This window comes from Lygodium microphyllum, chromosome 11 (assembly GCF_053477565.2).
Source record: "Lygodium microphyllum isolate KBCC chromosome 11, Lygodium_microphyllum_v1.1.10, whole genome shotgun sequence".
Classification (NCBI taxonomy): domain Eukaryota; kingdom Viridiplantae; phylum Streptophyta; class Polypodiopsida; order Schizaeales; family Lygodiaceae; genus Lygodium; species Lygodium microphyllum.
The window spans coordinates 94,913,535-94,923,911 of NC_141145.1; positions in this window are offsets into that span (position 1 = coordinate 94,913,535).

The window sequence follows — 10,377 nt, forward strand, 5'->3', positions numbered from 1 at the left end:
GATTTACCATATCACATCTTTGACAAGTCATTGCCACTGCAAAGAATACCCCCTCATTAGACTTGACAAACAAAAACTCTTGACCTGAAAAGGTTGATGGGGTGTGTATTGTGGGACCAAAACCCCAAACATGTGGGTAGCCGTAGTTACCACCCACCTTGTCTTGGTCCCCTACATGTGTGGGTTAGTGCAGTTTCTCTCAACTTGATAGTTTATTGTGTATGGTGGTGACCTATCAAGATCTCTCTATGAAAAAATTATGGAGTAAGAAGGTTGTTCTTCTCAAGTATATCATAATCGTTGCAATCTACCTATTTTGGTCATTCCTTTATCTAGCCTAATCATTAAATCCATTATTGTTCGACTTATTTTGATGGTACCTCTACCTTGTAATATTTGTGGGTTTGATGTTAGAAAAATACAAGTTCTTACACATAATACTATTTCTTTTAGAGAAACAAATCCCCCCTCCCCCTCCTCCACCTTACCTCCCCCCTCCCCCCTCATGCCTCTTTGATATTCACGAATACACACATTCTTTGAGAAATTCCACCCTTTTATGTACGATCCGTGCTTTTCTACATGTAAATATGATCTTAACTAGCACCACACAACCTAGCTTATGAACCATGACACGAATTTTCCCTATCACATACACATATTCACCCTTCTCTATTGATTAATTTATATAGTTACATGTTCAATTACTCAAGTTTAATAACAAGCCTGTAATATTACCACATATTTTTTAGCCATACACATAATTACTATACTGTTTAATTAAGCTATATAATCACAATCTCCTTTTTGTTATGTGCTCACATTTAGCCTACTTATATATATATAAATATAAAACAACCTTAATCTCCCCCCTTTTTAATGGATTCTTATAGAAAATCCCAATGTCAACCCCTCTTTGCTACACGACTCAACCTTCCTAACCCCTTGTCAAAACTAAACTAGTTAAACCCCCCTTTCTTTTCCTCTCTTTTTGAGCCTTCAATGGTCCTTGGGTATCCTATACCCTATGACCTTCCTCTTAACATCTTTATCAAGGCCTTAATATTGGCATGATTAAACCTCCTCTTTATGTTCTATCATTTTCTAAATTTATTAAGAATTTTCTTTTTCCCCTCTTATTTTGTGCCTCCCTTATTTATTTATTCATTTATTCTTGAGAAAGGCTTGAAATTTGAAGAATGCATCTAAAGTGTACCCAAGGTTTGAACCGACACACCCATGTACACTCCCACACACCCAAACCACTTGAGCTACAACCCCATTAACCACCTTTATTTAGAAACCCCACCTCCCACCCTCCTCTTTGTTGTTGTTTTTTGCTACAACAAAGTACAACCTCCATAGACATTTGGCCATTGCCTCCATAACCTCAGCTATGCTCCCTAGATCACTATAGTAATACCTTATGGCCTTCTCCTCTCATGCTTTAGACCTAGGGCATGGCCAAGTCTTAAGACCTAGGTGAGTCCCAAAAGTCTTGGCAAATGAATATGAGGAAGCAATACTTAACCTGCGAAAGTTCCTAGCCTATGAATCTCTCTCTCTCTCTCTCTCTCTCTCTCTCTCTTGCGAAATGATTTTTATAGTGTTTATTACTATTAGATATTATTTTTTGTACACAAGGTTATGAGCTATGCCATACGGTCCATATAAGTTGGAGCTACTACATGGCCACAAGCTATTTTGGGTAGAGCTCCTCCATGCCAATTCTATGGACTTAGGCATGGCGGTGCTCTTATTACCATCATCTCCCTTTCCAAGGTGTCTCCCTTCCCTTCTCTGCCCTTTCTCCTATATTTGCAATAATTAATACTATGGTTGTAGTCACTCTCACCGCTGTCTTTGATTGCCACCTTTGGTTTGCTGAGACACTGAAGGCTACTATCTTACTCATGTGCTCATGTGATGATACATAGCGATGTTGCAGCTCACTTTTGTTTGTTGCTAACAATTAATGTTAGCCTAAGGTTTGTTAAAACATAGTTATTCTAATTATTTCAATTATCTAAACTTATAACCTATAAGCTTAATTATAATCACTATTGACTCTCTTTCTTTTATTCTGGTTGATAATTGATTCATTTTCGTAAATTTTCAACTGTGCAAACATATTTGATGTAACCTGTGATAATATGTTATGAATGTCCTCTCTCTCTCTCTCTCTCTCTCTCTCTCTCTCTCTCTCTCTCTCTCTCTCTCTCTCTCTCTCTCTCTCTCTCTCTCTCTCTCTCTCTCAAACTATCTTCCTAACTTATTTCTAGTCTTTATTACATTGAATACATATAAGTAAACCCTTCATATGCGTATAATTTATCTAATTCCTTCTCTACAATTAATGATCAACCTAGCCTCAACCCCTATTTTTTACAAAGGCCTCCACACTCAATTATCTTTCACTAACCTATATTATGATAAGCCTATTTGTCTGCTCCATATACTAGTTTCTACCTATGCATAAGGAGACCTTGTAAGACATCTTATTCTCCACAATATGGCTACCAGCACAAATTGACCTCTACATTTTGTAGTAGTCTAACAACCTATGTGTAGCACTTTACTTATCATGGATGCAAAAAAGGTACAAAACCATACGAGTTGACATGGATAATAACTAGGTGAGTCATAGATACGTGTAGTATGCACTAGAAGTAATGGTTCTCACCCACATGTTTTGTATGGATGCATGTACTATGCTTCATCTTTACTCATATTATGATTCACTATCATTGGTTCTATAGTATTTGTAAATTGTTACAAAAAATAATAAAAAATCTTTTATTTGCAAATATTCTCCCTTTTTACTATTGTTGAGTTTATTGATTCATTGGGAATTAATCATATCTCCCTTGTTCTCCCACTTGATTTCCCTTGATTCCTCAATTTTTGCAATAATAGCTCATTTTTAAATATCACACACACACACACACACACACACACACACACACACACACACACACACACACACACACACACACACACACACACACACACACACACACACACACACACACACACACACACACACACACACACACACACACACACACACACACACACACACACACACACACACACACACACACACTTAGGATGTATCTTCATAAAATACGATGATAAGATGCAAATAAAATATTTTTAGGGTGTTGGAATATGGGGATATCTATGAGATCCCCATGAAAAAACACTAATGAATTGGTAAAATGTTAAAGAGATTTGTTAATGTGATGAGGATGTGGGAAGGACAATGATCCAACATATTATCAAGGAGACTTATCCTAAATGTAACCCTATGTTCCAAGTTCAATGAACTAGCTAAGATATGCATTGCTTGATTCTTGGTTTTGATGACCATAACTAAGTTGGGCGTAAAGTCACTAATAGATGGAAACTCTTGTACACTAAATAGTAGGTGCCACACGTGGTGTATTTCTCTTAGATATTACTTAGCAACCTATTAGTTTCAAGAAATTCAATGCAACTTCATTTCTTGATCCATTAAAGGATTACAACAACTACTTGTGTAATATAAAATGTATAAAGGATTTATAGGTATTTACTTATAAACTTGGGAAATTTAATTAGGATGGATTTCACATCTATTATTATAGGAAAAGAAGTTGAACCCCTTACATAATTGTGATCAAGCCTTAGTGGGAAAATGATTCTATTCTTTAATATATCTAATTGAAAAATAGAGACCGTTTGAGAAACCATGGTGACCCCCCAAAAAGCACGTAAGGTTTTCTCTATTTAAAAAAAGGTGCGGCCTCTGCCTTTCTTTCCCCAGCACCTCTTGTGATGTAGCCATTGTGCTATACTAGTCCAGGTGGTGTCAATCGCATTCTCTGATTCCATATGATGAGTATGATCATTAAGGGCTTTCTAAATTTCCAAATGACTTCTTTTCTCTCTTCATGTATCTATGGTTAGGCCTATGGTTCTCATGAGTCTACTAATAATCTACTATGATACGAGTCATTATCATATACCTCCAACCTTTATGAAGGCCATGATCTATAGAGGCATCAGTTCACGGTAAGCTTATAGCACTTTATGGCTATATTCTTGGATTTTAATCCTAGGTTGCTCATTGCCTAGCAGTGGCCATGATCTTGGGCATAATCTCCCCCCATGTATAAGTGAGCATCTCCCCCACAAATGTATTTATATTTGTATTAAGCTTTTGTGTTACAAAATAACATTGAAAATTTTGTATAACTCTATATAATAATCTACTCACCATAACACAAAGCAAATTAGTATCCTTCAATCTATCTACGAGGCGTAATGTGACTAGTGTCATATATAGCACTATACTAATAAGTCACGGATCATACAATAAATATATAAAATTCGCACGAAAAATAAATAAAAAAATTATCTTATTTTTATATTAGATTTTAATAAAATATAATAAATACTATACTTTTATCATGTTTAATAAATTATTATGAATACCATAATTTCACATGTATTTATTTTACCATACATGTGAAATTATGGTATTTATAATAATTTATTAAACATGATAAAAGTATAGTATTTATTATATTTTATTAAAAATAAAGTAAAAAATAAAATAATTTTTATTTCATTAATATTATGTGGATTTTATCTATTTACTATATGATTTGTGACTTATTAGTGTAGCGCTACATGTGACATTGGTCCCATTATATTTGATAGATTGATTGAATGATAGTAATGTGCTTTGTGTTGTGGTGAGTAGATTATTTGACAGAGTTATGTGGAATAAATATTTTGAGGAAGTACATTTTTATGCACATGAATGAATCATGGTTGAGCATTTCGTAGCATGGAATTAGTAATTTTTTGTGTGTTTCTTAGTGCAAGGAAATTGTAGGCACTCATATGTCATTTATTTATTTAGATACAATTATTTTATTGCCTAGAGGGCTTGATTGTTATTTTTGTAAACCTTAGTTTTGCAAAAACTTGGCATACATACAAGAAAAGCAACATAGAGTTGCACCTTATATAACATGTAAGATACCACATGAGTTCAAAATAAAGGGTATTATATTTAGTAAAATTTATAGGATCATATTTATAAAAGAAAAAATTTGTTATAATTTAAAAAAATTATTAGTAAAATAAAATTGATCATTTTAATACCTTATATCATGTAAATAAATGATATTTCTTAATATCATTTGAACACATATTATATAGATGATTTTTGATTCCTAAAAAAAAGCAAGATACCAAAAATGGGATGCTTTTCAATGTTATTTTCTAACACAAAAGCTTAACACAAATTATAAATACATGTGTGCAAGAAATGCTTACCCATACATGGAAGGAGATTGTACCTAATCTTGTGTTGTGCAATGCTTTTCTCAATTCTCTTCTCTTGTAATTTCTATTTTTTTACTTTTGAGTCAATAATTTGTCATTGTATAGTGAAGGTCCTCAACATTGGTATCACTGCAAGGTGATTGGAGGACACATTAACATCATAGTCAAGGCATATATAAATCCTAGAAGATTTCATCATCATCATCATCATCATCATCATCATCATCATCAACATCAAGATGCATCTTGATTATGTCCTTGGGGGTAAAGCAATTACATCTTGTGGTGCATGTGAACTTGTCTTTAGTAGAGAATACTTTATTGTCTAGTGAATTCTTAAAAAAAAAACAATAATTCCACGCTATTAAGCACTCAACAATGATTAATTCTTATGCATAAAATGTGCTTTGAGAAAATATTTATTTCAAATAAGTTTGTCTAATAATATGCTTACCACAACAAAACCCACATTACTATCCTTCCACCAATCTACCTAACATAATGGCATCAATGCCACAACACAACACAAAACACATTAGTATCCTTCCATCTATCTACCTAGCATAATGCAACCAGTGTCACAACATAACACAAAACACATTAGTATCCTTTCCTCCATCTATCCAGCATAATGCAACCAGTGTCACACGTAATGCTACATATAACAAGTCACGGATCATGTGACAAATAGACAAAATTTACACAAAAATAAATAAATTAAAAATAATTATATTTTCATAGTGAATTGCGATAAACTACTATAAATACAATTATTCCATGACAGAGATAATCTTGTTAATGGTGGCAAATACTTATCTTAAAACCTTACAAGAAAGTCTCCACCATTCAAAATGGCCATGTTTATGTTATTTCATGAATTTTCTTATGGCATAGGATGCAACTATAATATTTTATTGAATTACAAAGGAATTAGATATGTGTGCACTAGAGTTTTAAAGAAATAAGCAATATCTTATGGAAGCAACATAAAGACCTTTATTTTTTGCTCTTGATCTAGTATAATAGATTTCTATAATAGTAATAATCTTTCGGAATTCCATGTTTAGGGATTAGGGTATAACAAATAGCTAAATTTACTGTCTCAATGCTTTCAAGAAACAAAGTAGACCAATAATTCAAAGAAGATTAAAAATTTGTCATTATGATTTACTTAAAAAAATAGTCATTGTTTCACAAACATTTTATGTCTATAAAAGCATAAGCTCACCCCCTCCCCAACCTTACAAGGTGAGAAGGTACTTTTGAGTATCTCACACACCTAATAGGAGTACTCTATCGATGCCCATGGCAAGAGTGGTGGAGTTTTAGCTTGAGCTTGATATCTTATGTGTGAGACCATGGGAATGTTGTGGCAAGGAGATTCTTATAGATCATGCTAGATGTTGGAAACTCATGCATTGGGATTCTCAATATCTATGTATCCACAAAGGTCAATGCATGCACATGTTTCTAGTTAGAGACTGTGATAGGCCTACCTAAGATGGACTCCTAGATTATTGGAGGCTCCTTCAAATAATTGGAGAGTCTTATTGGTCATGCTAGACATTGCAACTTGTGCCTTAGGATCCTCAATATCTATGGATCCATAGAGGTCAATGCGTGCACGAGTTTTTAGCTGGAGACTGTGGTAGGCTTGTAGACTCCTAAAGTATTGGAGGCTCCTTCAATAACTTGGAGACATAAGAGCATCCAAAGGGCCAAGGCATGGATTTCAATGCATGGGAGATGAGGAGCATGATGCTAGAAAGACCTTTATCCTTATACTAGGAGTTCATGATCCTTGGAGGTACCCGACATTCCATATGCATGATGGCTCTCTCGATTTAACTTGGTGATACTCGCAACTAAGTGGTGCACTCTTAGAGCAGATGGATAGGGTCTATGTAGGAGGTGTATACAAGGAAAGCAAGTTGAGATTGTTAAGAGAGAGAGGAAAAGACAGACAAGAATGGGAGCCATGAACAAAGAGAAATGTACTCTCTCTTCTTTCATTATTCATTCATTGTGTATCATACAAAATATTCTAACTCTAAGTCACACATATAGTGTATACAAGTAGGTCACTAACTAACCAAACATATCTAACATGAGTTAAGTTCATTATTATGCCACACATAATTGGTAATAGCTAGCTACATTAGTACTAAGTAAAGTCATTGTCAATACCACTTATGAACTTGATTTTCAACACTCCCCCTCAAGCTCAAGTTAATTGTTGTACTCCAAGTAGCTTCTTGAAGTAAGCAAACTTATCTCTACCAAGTGATTTGGTAAGATGTCAGCTACCTAGTCTTCATTCTTCACATAAATAAAATTTATATTTCTTGCAAGTACAATTTCCTTGACGAAGTGATAATGAGCTTCTATGTGCTTTGATCTAGCATGGTAAACTGGGTTGCTAGCAAACAACACACTATTCATGTTGTCACAATGCAATGGGACCTTCGTGTTCATCTGTATGCCCAAGTCATGTAACAGTTTGAAGATCCAAATTGCTTCACATGCAACTAAGGCTACACCTCTATACTCTACCTCTATGCTAGAGAGAGCAACTATAGGCTACGTTTTACTATTCTAGCTGTCCATACTACTTCCAAGAATGAAAGCATAACCACTGGTTGATCATTTATTATATGTACATCTAGTCCAATCAACATATGTATATCATGTCAAATTAAGTGGCTTTCCAAACTCATAAACACCCATAATTAAACATACCCTTTACATATCACATAATCCTCCTACCTACATCCAAGTGAGCTTTGTGTAGCTTTTGTATAAACTAACTAATCAGCCCCATTGAATAACTGAGATCAGGAAAACTAATGCAAAGAAAGATCACTTGCCCACTTGTACATTGTAACATTCTCTATCTCACTGCAAACATCAACTCCAACCTTTACATTTTGATCTAGCAATGTTTCCATGGGATTACAATATATCATTCCAAACTTGATCAACATATCCTATGCATATAGTTTTTGTAGCAGCCAAATTCCTTGAGATGTAGTCACTACCTCAATGCCAAGAAAATATTTTAGCTCTCCCAAGTCTTTCATTTTAAACTTCGAATTTAACATCGATTTAATTTCATCAATACCATGGTCATCATCTCTAGTAATGATCAAGTCATCTACATAAATAACCTAGACCATATATCCTGTCTCTATCTACTTGGTGAACAAACTATGATATGCATTTCCCATCTAAAATCCAAGTTGCTGTAAATAGGAGTTGATCTGAGCATTCCATGCTCGTGGTGTCTGTTTTAATCCGTAAAGTACTTTTTTCAACCTACACGCATGATTCAGATAATCAGGGTATACATAACCCTCAACTTGTTCCATATACACTTACTTAATCAAATCTCCTTTCAGAAATGCATTTTTTGACATTCATCTGCCAAAGCTTCCATTCCTAGGCACTGCCAATTCTCATGGTCGCCATTTTTGCAACTAGACTAAAAGTCTCCTCATAATCAAGAGCATATTGCTATGCATACCCTTTAGCAACCAGCCATGCTTCGTATCTCTCCAAGAGATTCATGTGCTTTGCATTTCGCTTAGTAAATCCATTTATAGCCAATAGGTGTTTTGCCTTCAGGTTGCCTTCAGGCAACTAATCAAATCCGAATTGTCATTTTCAATCAATGCAACATATTCTTCATCCACAATTATGCACCAACTCTCATCACCATTGCTTCATTGAACTTCATATGCTGTTTATGACCCATCACTTTAGTCATTAAGCAAAGTGTATGGCTGAATACCCACTGTAAGTCAGCCTATCAACATGCTTTCTGACTCTCTTTATCCTTCTTAACTATGGTGCATAGTGGTTTAACATGCCTCTTTTGCACCAAGACTTGCCATATTTATGTCTTCGAGTATCGAAATTTATTGCCATCAATCTTTTCAATATTGAAAATAACACTATCAACTGATTAACCTACGATAAAATAAAATAAATAAAATAGCCCTAAAAATGGATCCAAAAGGGTGGGAAAAAATGAGGGTATAACTATCATAATTGAAGCCTAAAGTTATCATGACATCACGATCACTCCCCCACTAAACATGCACCAAGCTACCTAAAGTTTTGAACCTCTCTAAAGCATGAAGCTTTTAGTTGTAGACTAAGATCATCCCCTTGAGCCTCTCTCTCTCTCTCTCTCTCTCTCTCTCTCTCTCTCTCTCTCTCTCTCTCTCTCTCTCTCTCTCTCTCTCTCTCTCTCTCTCTCTCTCTCTCTCTCTCTCTCTCTCTCTCCCCCCTTGGAGTAGTACTAAATAGATTTCACTTCATGAAATGTGTGAAATGATTTATTGTCTTGACAAGTGCCTCAAAGTTAAAATCTAACTAGTTCTAAAGTTCTTTTTGTTGGTTTCAAGTCTAGTTATTCATGGAAAAAGATGCAATAACCTTATTTGGCACAATATTCCGATAGGATCTTTTATAGGAAATATGTACTTCTAGTAAACCATGTCAGTGAAGAGGACTTACCTCTAGGACTTGAAGGGATTGCTATTGAACATGCCAGAGTTAATACACACGCATATGTAGCGATGACTATACACATACCTTGGCATTGTATTGACAATGCCATCTAATCAAGTAAAGTTAGATCTGGTTTAATGCATGTGCTTTCTTATTCTACAACTTCTAATTCTACATTTGTGGGTATTTCACATTATTTATGACTCTCCCCACAAGTTGTTATGGGAGGTGAAAGTACTAAAATGTCTACATAGTGGTAGACAAAAGTGAGAGTATTGGAAGCTATATATTTATGGGTATTTCATATTATTTATGACTCTCCCCACAAGTTGTTATGGGAGGTGAAAGTAACTAAAGTGTTTGCATAGTGGCAAAAAAAAGTGAGAGTACAAGAAGCTATATATTTGTGAACTTTAGTAATCCATCAAAGGTGGTCTTTCTTGTCTACTATGAAATTGCATGTGAAACACTAAATGTGATGTAATGATATAGTGTTGAGCAATCATGTAGAACTTGAGGAAG